Source organism: Physeter macrocephalus, chromosome 7 (genome assembly GCF_002837175.3).
Source record: "Physeter macrocephalus isolate SW-GA chromosome 7, ASM283717v5, whole genome shotgun sequence".
NCBI classification, from domain to species: domain Eukaryota; kingdom Metazoa; phylum Chordata; class Mammalia; order Artiodactyla; family Physeteridae; genus Physeter; species Physeter macrocephalus.
Window position 1 is genome coordinate 22512457 of NC_041220.1, and position 23862 is coordinate 22536318.

At 38.9% G+C, this 23862-nt stretch overlaps 1 long non-coding RNA gene across 2 annotated transcripts; it reads right to left on the reverse strand.

Moving 5' to 3' along the window:
• Window positions 1–1425: 1425 nt before the first annotated feature.
• Window positions 1426–23776, reverse strand: LOC102984798 (uncharacterized). Of its 2 annotated transcripts, XR_003680492.2 has the most exons (4): window positions 23623–23776; window positions 23353–23437; window positions 22412–22521; window positions 1426–4181 (listed from the first exon to the last, which is right to left on the reverse strand). It is a non-coding gene; the product is annotated as an uncharacterized lncRNA (long non-coding RNA). The 2 variants fall into 2 exon arrangements; XR_448583.4 differs by lacking the exon at window positions 23353–23437 and having other exon boundaries at window positions 23623–23771.
• Between the last annotated feature and the right edge of the window lie 86 nt (window positions 23777–23862).

Genomic DNA, 23862 nt, shown 5'->3' on the forward strand with positions numbered 1-23862 from the left:
CACAGATTAACAAAGAGACTAAAGGATGAAAAATGGAAAAAATTTTAAAAGTGGATAAAAAGAGAGTAAAAAAAAAGTAACGTAGGTTTAATTTTTTTTTTTAATTTTTGGCTGCGTTGGGTCTTCATTACTGCGTGCAGGCTTTTTCTAGTTGCGGCGAGCAGGGGCTACTCTTCGTTGTGGTGCATGGGCTTCTCATTGCAGTGGCTTCTCGTTGCAGAGCACGGGCTCTAGGCGCACGGGCTTCAGTAGTTGTGGCACATGGGCTCAGTAGTTGTGGCTCGCGGGCTCTAGAGCGCAGATTCAGTAGTTGTGGCGCACAGGCTTAGTTGCTCCACGGCATGTGGGATCCCCCCGAACCAGAGCTCAAACCCGTGTCCCCTGCATTGGCACGCGGATTCTTAACTACTGCGCCACCAGGGAAGTCCCAAATGTAGGTATAATTAAGACCCAGAAGGAAAAGCATGAGAGACTATAATAAAGTGATACTGGAAGAGATGTCTCAAACAAAAAGCATCATGCCTCAGATTCAAGCACTATAAACCTTAAGGAAAAGGCAAAGAAAACAATACCTAAGCACTTCATATTAAAACTGCTGAAAACCAAAGAGAGGAAATGTTGAGCATCCATAGGTAAGAAACAAATTCTTCTATCAAATGAATGACAATAAGACAGCTGCTTTGCAACCAACTGGTGCTATCTTCAGAGTACTAAAAGAAAATGTTGCCAACTTAGAATTCACATTCAGATAATATAACTTCAAAAAGTTAAGACAATATAAAGGTATTTTCAGACAAACAGAAACTGAGAATTTGTCACCAGCATCTCTGCCTTGGAGGAAAGAGCAGCCTATGAGCAGAGAGAAATGATCTCAGATGGAAGCTCTTAAATTCTGAAAGGGATGAAGAATAATGAAAAAGAAAATATATGGGTAAATCTCAATGAATATTAATTTTACAAAACAATGCTGATATATCGTGGTGTTAAAAACCTACAGATTTAAAACATTAACACCACATAAATTGAGAGGAGAGGATAAAGTGGTCTAAGGTGTTCACAGTCTTGGAAGTGGATAAAGTACTAGTATATACTAGACTTTTAGATGTCCAGTATGCACATTCTAATTTCTAGAGTAATTAATTAATAGTAAAAGAACATATAGCTAAGAAGCCAATCAAAAGGAAAAGGTGGAATAAAAAAACCTGATCTATCCCAAAGGATAAAGAAAGTAGAGAAAAAAGAGTGAAGAACAGGGGAGACAAGAAACAGCAGGATAGCAGCTTTAAAGCCCGATGTATCAGTAGTTACATTAAATGTAAATTGATTATCCCAATTAAAAGACAAGACTGTTGCCTTGGATTTATAAAGATACACCTTTAACCTGTTTTCAAGAGACAACCCTTAAATATTAGAATGCAGAAAAGTTTAAAGTGAAAAAATATGCAAAAACGAACAAAGACTGGCTATGCTAATATCGAAGTAGATTTTAGGCAAGAAGCAATACAAGAGATAAAAAACTCGTGTCAAGAGTCCTAACAGGAATCTGATACACTCAAGGGACTTCCCTGGTGGCGCAGTGGTTAAGACTCCACGCTCCCAATGCAGGGGGCCAGGGTTCTATCCCTGGTCAGGGAACTAGATCCCGCATGCATGCCGCAACTAAGAGTTCACATGCCACAACTAAGGAGCCTGCCTGCCACAACTAAGACCCAGCACAACCAAATAAAAATAAAATAAATTAAAAAAAAAAAACAAATGACGTGCTCAAGATCATTTAAGGAAGGTTTTTTGTTTGTTTCTTTGTTTTTTTAAACAGAGGGACTAATTACAAATGTGTGTATAGGATATAAGAGAATTACAAGGATAGTTCTGTAACTCAGGGCTAACAGCAGAAGAACTATACCTCCCGTAATCTCCAAGAGACAGAAGAAGTTAAGCAAAGTCTCGAAGGAGAGAGAATTGTGAAGAGTTCATCGTGACAGAGGCAATGACCTTTGGTCAAGGTACACATCCAGTTCAAGGCAACCTCTAATGGCGGGAGCCAGGGGGAATATAAATGCTCATCTCACTCTTTTCCACCATAGTCTCCTTCCATCAGCTACAAAGTGATCATGGGGTGGTGTCAATTCAGTCATACTCTCATCTGAAGCCAAAAACATTATCCACCCCAGAATTTTTCATACTTGGTAAGGGAGAAAAGTAACAAAACATAATCATAGTTTCATAAAACCTGTGTTTTAGCTGGTCACGAGGACTAGGTTCATAAGCATAGCTGCTTTCTTTCACCACCCATTCTAGGTTTCTCCCACTCTGCGTGCACCTAAATTGAATGGAGTTCTTTACCACGTGGGGCGACCCAAACATTCATTCTTGTAAGATGAATCTTAGTGGAGGTCCTTTTTGGGTTACTCTAGTTTACTTATTGGACTATCAGCCAAGAAAATACTAAGAAGCAATATCATACATTCCATATATAGTCCTACTTACTCTACTGTGTAGCAGCACTCCAATTTCCCTGTTAAAAGGAATCTTTCACCCTTGGCAGTAGTGATCCCCTTCTCTGTTGATTAGTGATAGAAAAAGCCCAAACCTGCCAGCAAGCAGTGTCCACTTCTAACTCACTGAAACCATGTTTCCTAGGAAGCATTCCTCCCTTGAGTACTAAAACCTCCAAAACCACTAAGTCTGAAGTTTCAGGGACCAAAAAATTCCTCAAGTGGTTTATTAGGCATAATAAGAGAACCCAACACAAATGCATACATATGTACACCCAAAGACATACACAACAATGTTCACAGCAGCTCTCCTCTTAATAGCCAAAAAATGGAAACATCTCTGATGTTTATCAACAGTAAAATGGATAAATAAATGTGGTATATTTATAAAGTAGAATACTGTATAGCAATGAAAATGAATGAACAACTGCTCCAGGTAACAACATGGATGGATCTCACAATGTTAAATAAAAGAAGCCAGACACTAAAGAATACATTATATATTCAATTTATATAAGTTAACCACTGTCATGTATTCAATTTATATAAAGGTTAACCACTATCAAACCTAATCTTTGGTGTTAGAATTCAGAATGATGATTACCTTTGGGAAGGAAGAAGAGTAATGACTAAGAAGGGACATAGTTATTGATGTGGGTGGTGATTACATAGTTATCTTCACTTTGTGGCAAGTCATTCTGAACAATTATATCTGTGCATTTTTCTGTGTGTTATGCATCCTTTTAAAAAATTCATATAACTGCCATCGTGTGTATAATGTATAATTTCTCTGGATGCTTTTAAGTTGTTTTTCTGAATTAGTTTTATCAGTTTGACTGTAACGTGCAGAGGTGTGACTTTCATTGCAATTTTTCTGCTTGTGATTTACTGAGCTTTGTGGATTTGTAGTTTTATGCTTTTCACCAAGTTTGGAAAACATGCCACCAGTTGTTTTGGGGTTTTTTTACAAAATTAGTCATACTGAAAATAGAGGGACTACTCTCATCTCCACTCTGCATACATTTTGGGGAAGGTGGCACCATATACTGATTACTGATTTTAAGCATATACTTCATTCTTTAGGTCAGCATCCCCAATTTACAGGTTATTGTATCCCAGCCGGCCTCATAAATGGAACCAGCTTTCCAATTTGTTCTCTCCAAGTTCTTGTCTAGCCTGTCAACTCATAAGCCACTGACAACAAACCAGTGTATACCCTTACCTGAGGCCATGTCTCCTAAAGTTCTTCCCTATGGAAGGATTTCCCTTTACTATTCTGGGGTCAGGGCCACTAATGAGTGGTGGTGGTGTGTAGTGACAACTCACATCCAGCTATTGCCAGCTCACTGCAGATTCTTCCATGAACAAACAGGACCCATGCTTTGTTCTCTTCCATTAATTGATCAGAAAGAACTCACGAAGCCAATTTATATGGGTTTGGGGAGAAGTGCTGAAGGAGTAGAGTCAGGGACTATAGGAGTCTGAGTCATCTGCTCATTTAGTTTAATTGTAGCCATGTCCCAGTCTCATAGGGAGTAGACTGCTTCTGTGCTCATCCAGTTGTATGGTTCGGTGAATCAGATAACACCAGTTCATGATGGGTGGTTTTATTATTCACATGGTCACTTGATGTCCCATGATCAGGTGTTCCGACTCTACCAGGTAGCAGGAGCAAATCAGGAGGTGCTTTTCAAAGAAACGAAACAAAATGTTGTTGGCTGAGGCAGATACATCCTTACTCCAAAACCAAAGGGTTTATGTTGTAATTCCCCTATTGGAACTTACCCAAGGCTTCATTTAACATCTCTAACACATGAACTTCCAATACCATTGGATCTGCCCAATCAGAAGGCCCAAGTGGCAAGACAGTTTGCTCTGGGCCCCACTCAAAACGTGTAGTCTTATAGTCATCAGAAAACAGGTAAGAGCAGGTCACCCTAATGTACTTTGTTGCCTCCAGAACCCCAAAAGGCCTGCTACACATTTTTTCCTTCTTCTTTGTTGTAGTGGTAGAAAACACAACTACCTGTCATTTATTTGAATGGATATCCTAACATGTCTTAGGCCACTGCACCCCTAGAAACTCGGTGCAGGTCCTGGAAGTTGTGTAGCGTTTATTTTGCATCTTCTGGCAGGCATATGTCTTATCAAATCATACAGAACGCTTGCTACTGCCTGCTCACTAGGTTCATTTAACATAATTTCATTGCTGTAATAGACCAGTGTGATAGTCTATGGCACAATGATATGGTCAAGGTCCCTCCATACCATAGAGACAACAGGAAAGCTGACACAGCCCTGAGACAAGACAGGGTGTACTGTTGTCCCTGCCAGTTAAACGCAATCTGCTTTTGGCTTTCTTTGCTGACTGGAATCGGGTGTGGGCAGGGCAGGGCGCGTTTCCAGATCCGTACCTGTGTACCAGGTCGCAGTCTGTACTAACTTCCTCCAGTGCAGGTACCACACCTGGACAGCTGCAGTTGGCACCCCACCTGATTAAGCTTTGCAACAATCCACTGTCATTTCTCACTACCCGTCTGGTTACCACACAGGGAATTTAAATGGGAATCTGGTACGAATCACCATGCCCGCATGGGGGCACTAACTTCTGTACTGCTTTTCTTTTACTGTCTTGGGCGGGAGTGCTAACAAGCAGTTCTGAACGTCTATGTAGTCCTTCCTACCATAACGCTCAATCTATTGGTCAGAAAACCAAAATGAAGATTGCTTCAATTATTAAAATATATTTATTCTTACTACACATCTGGGGCTGGAGAAATAACCAGTGTGGGTCTCTCTGGGCTCACTGTTAGTTAGACTCTGGCCAGGACTCCATCTGTCACTTGACTTTCTTAGGCCCCCTATTCTAACCAATAAATAGCCACCGGAGAAAGATTAGGGCAGTGATTCCCTAACTTGCTCACTGGAATTACCTGGGGAGCTTTAAAAAAACAAGTGCCTGGGTCTCATCCCCAGAACTTATGAGTTAATCGGCTTGGGGTGTACCCTTGGCTTTAGAATTCTAAGGTGTTCTTATGTGCAGACAAGTTTGGAAACCACTGGGTTAGGGGAAGATTCATGGTTATACCACTGTGGCTGCATTGCAGGGTTCCTCCTCCAAGGGACCAAATCTCTCCCGATCATCAGAAAGTACCAATTTAACTGTAATAACACAAGTTAGTCTACATGTCAGAATTTTTCCACCTAAATATGTCAAGCAGCACCTTAATAGGTTAATCTATTTTATTTCTAGGGACCTCAAGGTCATTTAGTATCCATTACTACTTTTCCCTGTGGGTCAAAACACTCGTTAACATTTTCGTTTTTGGCTTATTATGGTAATTGTGCCCACGGTTGTATGCTATCATGTGATCTCTACCACTTTAGGCTTCTTTTATTCCCACTCAGATCAGGAGACTCAATTCTACCACAGCTTTCATCACCATCATTTTTGCAAACAAAGGAGAGCCACTTCAGAGCTCTTTGGGAATGCTGGTGCTCCCACCACCAATGCATTTTTTTTTTTTTTTAATTAAGGTGTGGTCCTCCAGTCAGCAGCCTGATCATCACTGGGGGAGCTGGTTAGAAATGCAGACTCTCAGGCACACCCCGGACTGATTGAATCAGAAACTGACCAATGCATTTTTTAATGACTTGGTGAAAGTTGAGGATGGCTAAGGAGCCGTTGTACTCCTTCCTCTATGGTATGCCAGGGGATTTCTGATATTCTGAAATTATTTCAAATTTTATTTGTAGGCCGTTTATTTTTATTTTTTATTTTGGGAGCCATTTATTTTTATTTTTTATTTTGGGAGCCATTTATTATTTGTAGGAAGTTACTGAATCCAAGGCTCATCCTGGCAAACTATTAATGCCAACATATTAAATCTTAATTCTCAGGTAAGTTTGCCTTGATCAAACCTTATATCTACTTTCCCTCGGTGTAACACCCTTAGAACCCACTTCTATATATACTCCCCAGGTTCCTGCTGGTCAAAACGGCAAGGTCTTAAACTCCTCTGTAGGTTATCTCTTGCCAGAGCAGGCTACATACTTCCCTGATGGGGAGGCTATGTTGGGATGGAACTGGGAGGTGGTGAGGGTAAATTCTAAGGACAATAGGAATCAACTTACGAGAGCTGCCCCAAATGTAGTCACTGAAAGCCTCTATGCAGAGGACGCTGGTTTCCTCTGAGAGTGAAGGAAGTTCAAGGGAATACGGAGGTTCAGAGTTCTCAGCTTCATTCTTGTCTGCCCAACTATCCCCATTCTGTGTCTCAGGGCCCACTCCTTTCCCATCAATGCTAACCTTAGTGTAAGAAAACTGGAAGAACTGAGCATTCAATTAGTACTACGAATCTACCTTATCTGCCCACTGATTACAGAAGATGAAGGACTCCTTCAAAGCTACAGTGGAGAAGTTCTGATCCCCTACAAGCATTCTTAACTGTATATTCATAGTTTTCATGTTTTTCTTTTTCCTATGTACAATGTGTTTAGGACCATAAGAGAAGCCTGGTGGGTTCAGAATCTTTATAATTACTATGATTACCATGGTGATACTTTCTCTCCCCTCCCCTCCATCTTCACTCCATCCCATGCTATTAATGGTCATCATAACAGTACTGTAAGCCATGGATTACTACCTGTGGTCCCTTTACCTATAGCAATGAGGTTATCCTTGTGATTGATTTTACATATGTGTGTGTATGTGTGCACATAAGCCAATCCCAGAAGCCCATTGTAAGGATCCATTTCCTGTGATAACTCCTGGTACCAATTAATCTATCAGTTAGGGTTATAAAAAGAAATAGAAAGCACACTCAAAATAAGAAAGGAAAAGATTGGTAAAATATATTAAACTTAAGAACTTTTTTCCAAAAGATGCTATTAAGGAAATGAAAAGACAAACCATGTTATGGGAAAGGATATTTGGTGCACATATATTTGACCAAGAACTCATATCCAGAGTATATAAAGAAGTCCTAAAATTCAATAAGGAAAAGAATGACAACCCAACAGAAATATGGATGTGACTTGAACAAGCACTTAAAAAAAAAAGAGGATCCCCAAATGGCAAATAATGTAAGATGGTGTTCAACGTCAATAAACATCAGGTAAATGCAAATTAATGCCAAATGAGATACCACTACACACCTATCAGAATGGCTTAAAAAAAAAACACCACAATACTAAGTGTTGCCTAGGGTGTGGAGAACATGAAACTTTCATATACTGCTGGTGAGGATATAAAAAACATAACTTTGGAAAACTGTCATTCTTTACAGTTTGAACCTACCTCAATGACCAAGGAATTTTAACCCTATGTATTCTCTCAATAGAAATGTCTGCCCACGTACACCAAGTGACATATGAAAGAATGCTTGTGGTACCATTATTGGTTAGTAGCCCCAAAGCAGAAACAACCCAAATAGCTACAACAGAATGGATAAATATATTTATTTTATCCACATAATGGAATATAGTGATGAATATGAACAAACTACTTCGACAAACAACAGATGAATCTTACAAATATAATGGTGAAATGCATATTTAATCTCTTTCATGTATGAGTAAAAACCAGGCAAAACTAATCTATGGTTAGAAATTAGTAGGAGTGGTTACACTTGGGGAGGATGGGCAGGATTGTTATCGGGAGGTCACATAAGAGGTTTCCATGTAACTGGTAATATTCTATTTCCTGGGTGATGGATAGAGGGATATTTTTACTTTATGATAGATACTTCATTTATTTCTGCAGTACGCTATATTTCAGTTTTTTAAAAGGGTGGTCCCAATAAGATTAGGAACTACTGGTTATGCCTACTTGCCCTTCTCCAACAATACAAACACTTCTTCCTTCAAGGCCCAGTTCACATTCCACAACTTACTTGAAGCCCAACAACTTCAGCTAGAAAGGACTTATCTTTCTGCTTGGTTTTTATTACATTTCCTGGGAGACAGTATAATACAATAGAAATGGTACAGGCTAAGGGGCTTGGGCTTTAATCTGTAAGGCAATAATAAGCAAGAGAGTGATGTGGTCATATTTGTATCTGCTCACCATGAATTTAACTCATTATAACAGTACTTATTTATATTTCTTTGAATATGTAGACAAAAATTTACATACACATATAAGTGTAAAAATGTCATGTTAGACTGTTACAATATTTGCTCCCAATGAATCATGCCTCCTTTGTTTATGCCTTTTTGCAATGTGCCTTTGCCACCTTAACTAACAAAAGGTAGTTTATTTCCCCACTTCTTGAATCTAGGCTGGCCTTGGGACTTGTTTTGACCACAGAATGCAGGAGCTGTGACTTTGTGCAACTTCTTTGGATGAGGTTTAGAAAGGCTTTACAGTTCCTTTTTCACCTTTTGGAACACTGCCCTGGGCCACTATGCTGTGAATAAGTCTGGGATGAAAGACCATGTGAAGGGAGCCATGTGAATAAGCCCAGAGAAAACCAACAGAAAAACTTTCTAGCCAAAACACAGCATGGTGAGAAATAATAAATCATTATTGTCTTCAGCCATTAAATTTTGTGGTTGATTTGTAATGCAGGAATAGATAATCTAGTCTATTATGGCAGAGACTGCTATTGTCTCTCAGTGTCCCCTCTTCTCCCTCATCCTTTAGTATTAGAACCCCCAAGTTTGGGCTTGGTACATTGCTACACAGGCAAGGACTATATTTCCTAGCTTCCCTTGGAGGTCTGGCCATGTGACTACATTTTGGCCCATGGGCTATACGTGGAAATGATGGCTGCAAATTCTGTGACATGCCCTTAAAAAGAAGAGGTATACTGTTTTTCCATTTCCCATTCCCAGATACATCTTGGCAGGAGCTGGAACAACCATCTTAGGCCATGAAATAGAAGCCGCATATTGAGTATAGCAGATTAACAAGCCTGGATCCCTAACACCTGAGGCTGCTGTATCAATCTTGAACTGATTATTTCTGGACTGTTATGGAACAGAAAGAAAAAACTTCCATCTTATTTAAGTCATTATTATTTCGGCCTTAAAGCAACCAAACCTATATCCCAAGTAATATGTATTTTCCATTATTCCCCCCATATAGTTATATACAAATACTCATGTGTGTATATATACACCTACAAATATAAATATTTTAAGTGTAAACAGGCACACACACAAATATGCAAACCATTTATATGTGCTGACGATGATGTTTTATAGACTAGGATCATATTATACACTTTTCTTCATCTTGTTTTTTTTCTCATTTAAGCAGTAGTGTTGGCTTGGCCAAAAAGTTCCTTCAGCTTTTAAGTAAAAATAAAAGACACATTTTTCATTTTTACCAAGAACTTTATTGAACAACGTATTCACCGTTTTGTTCCACTAATTTCTGCCATTTTTCAGGCAACTTTATAATTCCATCTTCCCAAAACTTTTTATGTTTTTGAGCAAAGAACTGTTCCACATGCCTTTCACAGTCTTCCAGGGAATTGAAATTTTTTCCATTAAGAGAATTTTGTAAAGACTGAAATAAAATGGAAATCCAAAGGTGCAATGTCTGGTGAATATGGCAGATGAATCAGAACTTCCCAGCCAAGCTGTAACAGTTTTTGCCTGGTCACCAAAGAAACATGCGGTCTTGCTGATGGAAGGTTATGCATTTTCTGTTGACTAATTCTGGACTGTTTTCGTCAAGTGCTGCTTTCAGTTGGTCTAACTGGAAGCTGTACTTGTTGGAATTAATCGTTTGGTTTTCCAGGAGCTCATAATAGAAGACTACCTTCCAATCCCACCATATACACACATCACCTTCTCTGGATGAAGACCTGCCTTTGGTGTGGTTAATTTCACTTGCCCCATGATCTCTTCCATTCCCCCATGATCTCTTCCATTCCATATTATTGTACAGTATCCACTTTTCATCACCCATCACAATTTGTTTTAGAAGCAGAACATTTTCATAACGTTTCAGTAGAGAATCGCAGGCGGAAATACGGTCAAGAAGGTATTTTCGCTTAACTTACGTGGAACCCAAACATCAAAGTGATTAACATAACCAAGCTGGTGCAAATGATTTTCAACGCTTGATCTGGATATTTTGAGTATGTCGGCTATCTCCCTCTAGCAGTATCGTTGACTGTTCTCAATTAATGTCTCGATTTGATTGCTATGAACTTCAACTGGTCTACCCAACCATGGAGCATCATCCAGTGAGAAATCTCCAGCATAAAAGTTCGCAAACCACTTTTGAACTGTTCGATCAGTCCCAGCACCTTCTCCATACACTGCACAAATCTTTTTTTGCGTTTCAGTTGCGTTTTTACCTTTCTTGAAATAATAAAGCATAATATGCTGAAAATGTTATTTTCTTCCATCTTCAATATTAAAATGGCTACATAAAAATTCACCAATTTTGGGACTTGCTTGGTGGCACAGTGGTTAAGACTCTGCACTCCCAATGCAGGGGACCAGGGTTCGATCCCTGGTCAGGGAACTAGATCCCACATGCATGCCGCAACTAAGAGTTCACATGCCACAACTAAGGACCCGGCGAGCTGCAACTAAGAAGCCTGCCTGCTGCAAGTAAGGAGCCCATGTGCTGCAATTAAGGAGCCCACCACGACTAAGACCCAGTGCAACCAAATAAATAAATTTTTTTTTCAATTCACCAATTAAAAAAAAAATCACCAATTTTGATGTTTTTTTAAATGCACACTGATATGACAGCTGTGTAACGTACAATCTAACAAAATTGGTTTTTTTTGTTGTTTGTTTGTGGTACGCGGGCCTCTCACTGTTGTGGCATCTCCCGTTGCGGAGCACAGGCTCTGGACGCACAGGCTCAGTGGCCATGGCTCACGGGCCCAGCCGCTCTGCGGCATGTGGGATCTTCCCGGACCGGGGCACGAACCCGTGTCCCCTGCACTGGCAGGCGGATTCTCAACCACTGCGCCACCAGGGAAGCCCAACAAAATTGTTTTGAATGAAGTTAAAGACATCTAAGCGCTACCAGAGCCGTCTTACAGAAAAAACCGAATCAACTTTTTGGCTAACCCAATATCTTATGGAAATCACAATTCAACTCATACTGCTTTAATTTATTCCTTTCCATAAGATACAAAAACTGTAATTCAACCATTTTCCTATTAATGAGCTTTCATTTTGTTACTTGTTTTTTGATACTATGGCTGATACAACAATGAATATTCTCACAGATAGACCCTTACGTAGTATTTTACACCTATAGGACAGATTCACAAGAATGATGTAGCTAGGACAAAAGATATTTGTAGTTTAAAACATTTTAACACAGGTTGCCAGACTGTTTTGCAAATAGGTTGAAAAAGTTCACATTTATACCAGCAATGTATAATACCCTTTTAGTTGGATCCCTACTGGCAACAGGTGCTATTGGTCATTTAACATTTCGCCCATTCTGAAAAGATGTCTCACTTCACTTGTAACAGGAGAAATGCATAATAAAACTACGCTAAGATTAAACATTTTCACTTATCAGTCCCAAACCCAAAAGTATGATAACATACTCTAATGACAATGCTGTGGGGTCACTCTTCCATGTTGTTTATATAACACAGGGAAATCTGGCAATATCTATCAAAATCCCACACACATTACATACCCTTTGATCTAGCAATCTTATTTCTGTGAAATCTTGAACATGTGAGACACAATTATAAACAGTATTATTCATTACTACACTGTTTTCAAAAGCAAAAGACTGAAATCAATGCAAATATCCATCATAAGGGCTGGTAAAATAAATTCTGGTATTCTTGTAGTGAAATACAATGCAGCTGTTAAAGGGTAAGAACTCTCATTATGGAGCTACTTACATAACTAAGTGAGTTGTGGAACACAGTGCATTATTACAACCTTTGCTTTTTTTCTTTTTTTTTAAGGAGAATAAAATAAACTCGTATTTGTATAAAAAGCTCTGGGAAATACTTGAGAAACTAATCAAAGTGGTTGTGAGACGAGTGGTGTTGGTGTGGGAAATGGGTGGATGGCAGATATGTGGGGGAAACTTCAACTCAAAACATAAATACCTATCCACCTATCTAGATACACAAACACACATTACATTTGAATGAATTACTCCTCAAAAGGAAAGGAAAAAGAAAAATAGTTCCAGTAGAGTGAATTTCCCAGTTTCCTTTATGTGATTTTTGTCAAGTCAATTTACCTATCTGATCCTCTTTCTTCAACTGTAAAACAGGGATAAGATCTGCTTCACAATGCTTTGGTGAGCACTACATTAGCTCTGTCACTTAATAAACTGACACTTAATAAATGTTAGTTGAATTTAAAAAAAAAAGGTTTGCCAATCTGTTACATAGGCCTAATTGGCATCTCATTATTTTAGTTTGCATTTTCCTGATTTCTTCTGATTTTGAGTATCTTTTCACATTTGGATTTACCATTTGCTGAGTTCGTATTCTTTGCCCACCCATTTTTCTGTAGAATTGCTTGCTCCCTTTTTTTTTAATATCTTTTTTTTTAAATTTTGGAATTTACAAAGTGGTCCCATACTGTGTATATCTTTCTTTTCCTTTTTTTTTTTTTGGCTGCGTTGGGTCTTTGTTGCTGCACACGGGCTTTCTCTAGTTGTGGCGAGAGGAGGCTACTCTTCTTTGTGTGTGGGCTTCTCATGCAGTGGCTTCTCTTGTTGCGGAGCACGGGCTTCAGTAGTTGCAGCATACGGGCTCAGTAGTTGCAGCACGTGGGCCCTAGAGCATGCGGGCTCAGTAGTTGTGGCTCGCGGGCTCTAGAGCGCAGGCGCAGTAGTTGTGGCACACAGGCTTAGTTGCTCCGCGGCATGTGGGATCTTCCTGGACCAGGGCTCAAACCCGTGTGCCCTGCATTGGCAGGTGATTCTTCACCTCTGAGCCACCAGGGAAGTCCCTGCTTGTTCCCTTGATGTGAATTTCTAAGAGCTCTTTTAAAATTATAGATGTTAAACTTCACTGTACATATTTTTCTAAATGTATTATATATCTATTAACTTTAACTATGTTTATATTTTTGCATACAAGTTATTTCTTACACTGACAAATGTCTATCTTTTTTAGAAGAATGTGTATTCTGCTGTTGTTAGGTTAAGTATTCTATAAATGTCAATTAGATCCAGTTGACTGATGGTACTATAGAGCTCAACTATATCCTCACAGATTTTCTGCCTGCTAGATCTATTGATTACTGAAAAAGGGATGATGAAGCCTCCAGCTATAATAGTGGATTCGTCTATTTCTCCTTGCAGTTCTATCAGTTTTTGCCTTAGCTGTCTTAATGCTCTGTTGTTAGACATACACACATTAAAGGCTGCTGCATCTTTTTGGAGCACTGACCTCTGTATCATTATGTAATGACCTTTCCTATCACTGATAATTTTCCTTTTCTGAAGTCTGTTTTGTCTGCATATAGCAACTACACTTTCCTTTGATGAGCATTAGCATAGTAGATCTTTCTCCATTCTTTTACTTTTAACCTATCTGTGTCTTTATATTTAAAGTGGGTTTCTTCTGTACGGTTCCTGAGAAAATAGAGATCTAGTAAGGGATGCTGGCTTCCTCCTTCCAAACTAACCCTGGGTAGGTACAGAGAGGAAGTAAGGGCTTGAGGAATAAGATCAAAAACTGTGAAGAAACCCTAGTTAGGATCAGAAGTTTTTAAGTATTGTTCCTGCCACTCCCCCACTGATCATCCCACTTTGGGACAATCAGTGCCAGACAACTGATTACTATACAGATCATCAGCAACAGATCAGGCTTCCCAGCATAGGATAATGTCTGTTAAAGTGAGCTGCTGATGAAAAAGAGTGTGGGCTGACCAGATATTCTAGAGCAGTGGACAGTCACTCCACCATTCCTTCCCCAAACCTCCAGGGTTTTGGTGGATTACAACAGCCTTCTGCTGCTGAATTACAAATTTCAAGGCAAATCTTTACTAGAGGAGTTGTCCAGTGAAACAGGAACCAACAGAGATAGAGCACTATACTCTTCTGTGGTGCCTGGAGCCTTCCGCTCTCTATTCCCTAAACTTGTGGGAAGGGATAAAACTAGGGTCTACCCTTTTGCTCATCCTCCACATCCATTATCAGAGAGAGCAGGAGAGAACATGAGCTTGTGAACCAAAATATCTAGACACCTGAGGACTATGATCACCATATGACACAACAAATTAAACAACATATACCAACTGAAGCAGAATTATAGGAACAGATATTTAATTTAAAAAAACAATTCAAATTTAATAGTTTAAAAACAATCCAATTATTCATTCAAAAGATTTTTATTGTGCACCTACGAATTGTCAGGCACTGAGGATTCCTCAATGAACAAGACAGACAAAAATGTTTGTGTACTTTCTAGTGGTGCGAAACGGCCTGGGGCACAGAGACAAAAACATACAAACAACTAAATATCTAACTAACTAACCAATAAACCATTTTAGAAGGTAATAATTGCTTATAAAAATAAAGCAGGTAAAGCAGATTGGAACTGCTAAAAAGGGTGAATAAAAATTGTGACCCTAATTTTAAAACGAAACTGAGCCTAAGATAGGAGTCAAGAAGATGCTGAGTGGGAGGTTACTAATGTGTGAAGAAGGAACAAGAAATCATAAAATGGTCATAAGAGAATATCAGGTATAAAAATATGAGTTTAACAATTACAGATGGATAAATAGCATGATGGATCAGAGTTTATGATGCTTTTGAGGTACAGAATTTGAATATTTTCCTGAAGTTACAGTTTCTAGATCTTTACCTTTGTGGTTCCCAGTGCTTTCATGTTTGAAAAAAATTTTCATCCAGAGAAATTTTTTAGCTTTATAATTAAAATATTTAAAATTATAAAATAATATTGAACATGTAAGAAATTTAAATAAAAGTAGTAAGTAAAAGACCTCATTAACTCTTCCCCATTCTCCCTTCCACAGAAGTAATCACTTTTCTGTGTCTCCTTCCAGAAATTTCCTAAGCATAATCAAATGTGTGAATGTGTATAGTTTTAAAAATCTATACATAGGGTTTTGTTTTGTTTTTTTTCCGGTATGCGGGCCTTTCACTGTTGTGGCCTCTCCCGTTGCGGAGCACAGGCTCCGGACGCGCAGGCTCAGCGGCCATGGCTCACGGGCCCAGCCACTCCGCGGCATGTGGGATCTTCCCGGACCGGGGCACGAACCCGTGTCCCCTGCATCGGCAGGCAGACTCTCAACCACTGCGCCACCAGGGAAGCCCTATAAATAGGATTTTATACAAATTTTCTGCAACTTGCTTTTTTTCACATATATGGATCTACTTTAGAGATACAGGTTTTAAAGGACAGTAAAAATCTCATTTAAAAGGCAAAATTATAGTGATAATAAAAAGATCAGTGGTTGCCAGGGGTGTGGGATGGGAGGGGATAGGGATGAACAGGTGGAACGCAGGGCATTTTTAGGGCAATGAAACTATTCTGTATGACACAACGTTAAATATGTGAAACTATGCATTTGTCAAAACCTATAGAACTGTATGACACAAAGAGTGAACCCTAAAATGTAAACTATGGACTTTAAGAGTAATGAATCAATATTGGTTTATCGACAGTAACAAATGTGCCACACTAATGCAAGACGTAAATAATAGGAGAAACTGGGTGTGTACGTGTGTGTGAAGTGTCATATGGAAATTCTCTGTATTTTCTGCCCAATTTTTCTAGAAACAAACCTAGAACTGCTCTAAAAAATAAAGTCTATTAAAAAAACCCAAAAAAACCTTCATTTAGGAAAACTATTTTTAAAGCTTTGCATAGAATATTTTAGAGTTAGAGGCTCAAAGTCAAATATTGGGCAGGTTGTTGCTATGGTCCAGGCATAAAATGATTAGTGCTAGGCTTCCCTGGTGGCGCAGCGGTTAAGAATCCGCCTGCCAATGCAGGGGACACGGGTTCAAGCCCTGGTCTGGGAAGATTCCACATGCCGTGGAGCAACTAAGCCCGTGCGCCACAACTACTGAGCCTGTGCTCTAGAGCCCGTGAGCCACAACTACTGAGCCCGTGAGCCACAACTACTGAAGCCCGCGCACCTAGAGCCCGTGCTCTGCAACAAGAGAAGCCACCGCAATGAGAAGCCCGCGCACCGCAACCAAGAGTAGCCCCCATTTGCCACAACTAGAGAAAGCCTGCACGCAGCAACAAAGACCCAATGCAACCAAAAATAAAAAACTGTAAATAAAATAAATTAATTTTAAAAAATGATTAGTGCTAAGGTAGCAAATGAAATTAGTTTGAACTATTAGATTTGCTAATACCTAAGAAAATTGCACCTCAGAAAATCTTAAGCGGAATTTAAAGTTTCTGATTTAAAGAAGTAATATGTCAAAAATAGTATGTTAACCAGGAGTAGCAAAAACACAATATGCTTAAGAATTATGTGGACAAAAGAGAAATGCCGCTGAAAAGATGCGAATAGCCATAAATGACATGTTAAACACATTTTTAAAGTTAACATGACATGGAGGAACCAGGAAATTATACATCTACTATACTTAGTGTGGCTTATGTACTTAAACTGTTTATTTCAGATTTTTACAACCTACATGTTTTCTAAACATAACAGTCATTAACAAGATATACTGGGTGCATTCAATCTGAATAGTGTTATTCTATATAAAATGCAGCTATCTTTGAGTTTACAAGCTCAAAGGCAAATATAAATTCAAAAGTTAGGTAATATAAAGCAACATATTATTAAATGCACAGTGGTATCACAAAGCATATCAGATTCCTGTTTTCTTTAGTACCTAGTTCATCAGCACTTGGGAGTAGGCTAGTTCCATAAACTCCTGAGGTAAATAAGAATCTACCCTATTTTTTTAATGATTATATATCAAGATTACAGTAAGCATCGAATTTCTAAGACAAAAAAGGTGGCTTCCAAAAAAGAAAAAGAAGCTTCAAAGATCTACATAGAATTAAGCTCTTTATTATGTATGTATACATAAATTTTGTATCTATTTACTTTTTAACTATAATCTTTTTCTAGTCAGTGACTACAAAAGTGGCATCTCAATACACACTCATAGAAATTATAGAATAGGTTTTTTCCAAGTTCACTCTATTCTACCAAGTGTCTCTAGGAATTTTCTATTAGGCAATTCTATATACTGCTTGTTTTTAGCACCACAAGCAATATGGAAGAAGACTTCTAAATAGTTTTACCATTTGTTATTAATTTAAAGATACGAATTTTGTTTCTCTAGTTTTGCTTTTATTTCCAGTTTGCTGCATTTCCTCTTAACACTGTGGGTAAGGTGGGCAGTTAAAATGTGGTTCCTCAAAAACAAAGGGTAAGTATAATATAAGAACACCAAAATCAAAATCCTCTTTTTAAAAGTTTTGTTTATGCCTTTAAAAATGTCTGAATACATAAACTGACAGATTTAATAGAAATCCTTTTTAAAAATTTGCTTAGTTTCTCACATAATAATCATCAATTTAACCCCAAACTTAAATCATTAATTTGAGCCCAGGAGGGCAAGTCTCCTCTCAATTTGTTCAAACATATTAGGTGTTCCATTAATTTCATCTTATTGTTTCAATCTATCAATCTCCAATTCCTTTTACCTCTTTCTTACTTTGGGCTTCTTATTTGCTTGATCACATGTCCTGCTGCTTCTTGGTTTAATCCACACGTAGGTGGTACCCATCCCCCATTAGTTTCTTGAAAAAGGATGAATGAACTGTTTATTTGAGAGGCTTCAGGATTGAAAATAACTTTATTCTAGCCTTATATTTGTTTTTTGTTTTTTTTATTTTTGGCTGCCTTACGTCTTTGTTGCTGCGCGCGGGCTTTCTCTAGCTGCGGCGAGCAAGGGCTACTCTTCGTTGCGGTTCACAGGCTTCTCATTCGGTGGCTTCTCTTGTTGCAGAGCACGGGCTTTAGGCGCGTGGGCTTCAGTAGTTGTGGCACTCGGGCTCCGTAGTTGTGTCTTGTGGGCTCTTTCTCTAGCTGCGGCGAGCAAGGGCTACTCTTCATTGCGGTTCACAGGCTTCTCATTCGGTGGCTTCTCTTGTTGCAGAGCACGGGCTTTAGGCGCGTGGGCTTCAGTAGTTGTGGCACTCGGGCTCCGTAGTTGTGGCTTGTGGGCTCTAGAGCACAGGCTCCGTAGTTGTGGCGCACAGGCTTAGTTGCTCTGTGGCATGTGGGATCTTCCCGGACCAGGGCTCGAACCCGTGTCTCCTGCACTGGCAGATGGATTCTTAACCGCTGCGCCACCAGGGAAGTCCCTAGCCTTATATTTGATTGACAGCGTGACTTACACAGAATTCTAAATTAGAAGTAATTTTCCTTCAGAATTTTGAAGCATTGCTCCATTACCCTTTCGCTTCCAGAGTTATTAAGAAGTCCAACATATTCACCTCTGTATGCAACATATGAAACCTCTATCAACTTTTTTTCTATAAACTTGTACAATTTACTCTTTGTCTCTCTACTCATTATCTTCATAGAGTAGAGAAAGGGGAGGTGGGAGATACACAGAAAAGGAGCTCCAGAAATCAGCACGGGTCCTCTTAAGCATTTTATACTTACAGCAATCTTAATTAGGTCCCCAAGAGCCACACGTGATTAGCAGTGGCATACTGCACTATCATACAGACTGTGCAACCCTAGAGCAACCACTGTAAGAAACAAAACGAGGTTCAGCAACAATAAAAGACATGTGTTGGGACTTACCTGGTGGCACAGTGGTTAAGAATCCGCCTGCCAATGCAGGGGATACGGGTTCGAGCCCTGGTCCGGGAAGATCCCACATGCTGCGGAGCAACTAAGCCCATGCGCCACAACTACTGAGCCTGCGCTCTAGAGCCCGTGAGCCACAACTACTGAAGCCCACGCGCCTAGAGCCCGTGCTCCGCAACAAGAGAAGCACCACAATGAGAAGACTGCACACTGCAACAAAGAGTAGCCCCTGCTCACCGCAACTAGAGAAAGCCCACGCGCAGCAACGAAGACCCAACGCGGCCAAAAAAAGGAAAAAAAAAAAAAAAAAGATGTGTTGATAGCAATGTAAAAATAATAATTATGACGAAGATAAAAGCTAACGCTACTGTGCATGTCTATGTGCCAGGTACTGTTTTAGTTGCTTCATATATGTTAATTACTGAATTAGTATATACAATACAACCTGAAGAAGTAGGTATTGTCTTCATTCTTATAGGTTATATATTTTACCCTGGCACAGCCAGAATTCTAGTCTAAACAGTCTAACTCCAGAGTCTTGTGGTCTTAACTATTATGCTATATTGCCTTCCAGTAGCAGACGGTAGTCATTTTTTGTTGTTTATTATACTGCTTTTAAATATCTTTTCTTGACAAAATAAAGTTGGCAAACCCATGTTGATTTCCTCAATTAAAAAATTTATTGGTTGGCGAAATGTGAAAGCCTGGAAATCACCAGTTTGTAGGGCCAGTAGAGAGCAAGAAAATGAAAATCTGAGAGAAGGTAACTGATGCAAGGTCTTGGAGGAAGAGTTCTAGAACATAGGGAGGAGTTAAATTTAAAGGACAGGGCAGACACTAAGTACAGGAGGAATTATAGTCACATTTAGAGATGATGGGGAAGAAAGATTCTCTAGTAACTAAAAATCAAGGTCATCTGAGCCCAAAACAAGCCTGATAGTATCAATTAGAAGGCTTATTAATAAGTAATAATATAGAATGGTGAAGATTTAGAGCAACTTTTGTGAGGAATGGGAAAAAATAAAGCCAGGATTGGACTGACACACTAGAAAAATAGAGATGGTTTCAACACTAAATATCTTGAAGAAGTCAAAAAATAAGGTTAGTGGGAGTAAAGGACTGGACAAATAAATGAGGTTGTGGTAAGAAGATAGAATTTCTGAATTTAAGATCTCAAAGCCAGAGGAAATGCTCATTCATTGATAACGATGAAGACGATACTGCTGATAATAACCATTCATTAAGCACACTAAAAAAATTAATTACATATAGTCATAACAACCATTACTATCACATATTACAGAGAAGAAACTGAGGCCCTAATGAATTTTCAATTAACACTCAAGTTTTTCATAGAACTTAACAAAATGATGCTGAAATTCATATATAGTAGGAAAGGGCCTGTCATTCCCTAGAAAATTCTGAAGAAAATGGGTGAATATTAACTATTGTTAATACCCTACTGGCTATTAACACTTATTATAAAACAGCAGCAATTATGATAGTGTGGTTATGTTATAAAGGTCATACAAATTGACCAATGGAAAATAATAAACAATCCATGGATTTGTGGAAACTGATTTGAAATCAATGACATTACAAACCATAAAAGAAAAGTTATACTATTCAATAAATGCTGCTAGAACAATTAGTTGTTCATACATAAAATAAATAAAATAAATTAGATCTCTACCTCATGCACAAAAAACAGGTTGATTAAAAAAAGAATAAAACAAGAATAAAAGTTTAAAACTTTTAGCAAAAAGATAAATGAATATCTTTGTGATTCTGAAGTAGGAGAGGATTTCTTAAACCAGACACCCAAAGCACAAAATATAAAGGAAAAGATGAATAAATGTGACTACATTCAAACAAAATTTCAGTGTTAGAAAAGACACCACAAAGGCCAAAGAAAAGGCACAGACTGGAAGATGAGAGGCAATAATATAACCAAAAATGTATTATTAGCCAGAAAACATAAATCACTGAAAAAGATGAGTATAGCAATAGAAAAATGGGTAAAGATGCCCAGAGATGTCCAGGAGGCATTTGGGATTAGTACTAGAGACATCTGGGCTGGAAACAGAGATTTGGGATACATCGACTTATTGATCATATTTGAATTCATGGACTAGATGAGTTTATAAAAGGAAAGCATGTAAAGAAATTAGAGATCTGGGCCTAGCTAGGACATAAAGCAGGCAGAGGATTACCAATCCTCACTCAAGTTCTTAACACTAAATAACTTCTTTAAACTTATCCACATATTATTTTGTCTTGCCTTTTCTGACCATAATTTTGTCTTTTAAAGATGGGGTCTAAACACAAGAAATAAACACTTATAATAAAACCAGATTTTGTTGGACACTACATCAGAAGGTGTTCAGATAAGCCTGCCACTTCTGTTTAGAACAATATTACCTTCAGCTCCTCTGTTTCATGTATTGCCAAGAAGGCAGGATTGTGGAAATGAAATGCAAATTAAAATAAAACAGGATTTAAAATTTAAAGTAAAGGGAATGTAAGAAAATATTCCCAAAGTGCACAATAAGGATTTTTTTAATTGGTGGGGTTAGGAACTATCTCCTTTTATACATTAGCATAGCTCATTTAATTCATCAGAAATAGCTAATGTATGCCTACACATCTTTACATTTTAAGACAAAAAAGATGAAAGACAAGAAAAATGTTTCATCCATATAGACTTCTGCTCATCCCATTTCTTCTACTTAGAAATAGCAAACCAGGTATCCACTGCTCAAGGGAAGCCAGCCACAGAAAAACAATTACATGCAGTATAATTCCTTTTATATGACATTCAAGAACATGCAAAGCAAGACAGAATAGTGGTGGTGGTGTTGGTGGTAAGAAGATGTGGTTAGCAGTGACATAAAGAAGCTCTATGGGGTGTCTGGTATTCTGTATATGTGGATCTGGGTGTTGGGTCACATCAATTTATACATTTGGCACTTGAGCATTTTACTATGTTCTGTCTTTTAACTGAGGTATGTATTTTTTGTTCCTATAAAGAAAAACTTCTTAGATACCTTAAGAATCTCACTGAACACAGCTTGTTTCGCTCTTGTCAAGACAACAAAGCCTCTAATTAAGAAACAAATATTTACTGGCCTTCTCTCAACTTGTCTTCCCCTAATGGCCCGACTCCCTCAACCCACCCCTACCTCAGCCATCTCCTCAACAGAACAGTCTCAAGGACAAGGACGTCTGAGATGAACATTTTCAGGATCAACAAGCTCCAGGGTCCTTCTTCCACCAAACCAAAAGTAAGCTCCTAAGAGGAAATTGAAAGGAAACTCGAATGTAAACACCAGCCTTTTAATAATCACTTTGTGAATCATCTTCTACACTATCCTAGCTCATGAACATGAACCTGTATCTAAACATCTTTGAAGAAATTTCCATTGTAATTTTACTTTGACAATTTTGACCAGGGTAAAATGATAGAAAATAGGCTTATCTAGATTTCAATTGACCCTCTTGCTGATGGTTATTTTTTTTAGTGAAGGACAATAACAAATATTAAATTTAAACAGTCCAGAGAATGCTTTTAAAAAAAAACCCTTCCCTTTCTCACTTTAGCATGAAACACCAAGGAAAAAACAAAACCTACATATTACAGCTGGTTGTTACACTGTGTCATACAAAATGCAATATTGGACCTTGCACAGTTCGTTGTTTTATGTTGCTGGTCAAGCGGGGTTCAGAACGGTAATGAGACAGGGTATTGAGATACAAATACGCAACGTGCAATCAGCAAGTACATTACTTCGGATATTTTACTTCAGCAAAAACATGAAACAAAGTCATGTCAAGTAAGATGCTTTCAGGGACTAAAGCTATCGCCTTTCTTCTTTTTTTTTTTTTTTTTTGAGCTATCTCCTTTCGCTCTTTAACTTTTTTTTCTAAACAACAATTAAAGTTCTTCACGGATACCTTAGTTTGTAGCAGAAGCCCTGCAACATAAAATAAAGGAAACCCTAAGCCTTTATGTTCTTTTACCACTTTCCCAGTTTTAGGTAACGGAAAAAAGAACAGATCTGCAGAAGGAACTGAAGATTATCTAAGGAAGGACTCTAACGGGTCTCGTCTGAATAGCAAATACCTCAAGGTCTCGGAGCAGGATTGTACCAAATGGCCAAGGGGCAGAGCTGTAGGCAGTTCCTAGTTTAGCGAAAGTATTTTAACTTCTTTAAAAAAAAAAAAAAAAGAAAAGAAAAGAAAACAGGCTTGTAGAGGGAAGACAGCGAAATCAGGCGCCGCGGCGGGTAGAGGAGAAGAGTGCTCTTAAGAGAATTTGCAGTTCTGGGGTCGCGGCTGGAAGAGGCCGAGACGAGACGGGCCGAGGTTAAAAGAGACGCCAGGAGAAACTCACTTTTGAAAGGCACTTTCCGGTTACAAAGCACTCTCTTGTGCTTTACCTTCTCCGGCACAGTATCCTTTCTGCGGGCCTCCAGCGTCTACAGATGTAAAAGGCCCACCGCAAGAGCCCTCTTCAGCATCGAGATTCCCAGGCGGGCCTCGCTACCCGTCAGTCCCCGCGGCCGCCCGCGCCCCCTCGGCATCCGCCGGGCGCGCGCACGTCACCCGCCTGCGGCCAATCGGCGCCGCGCAG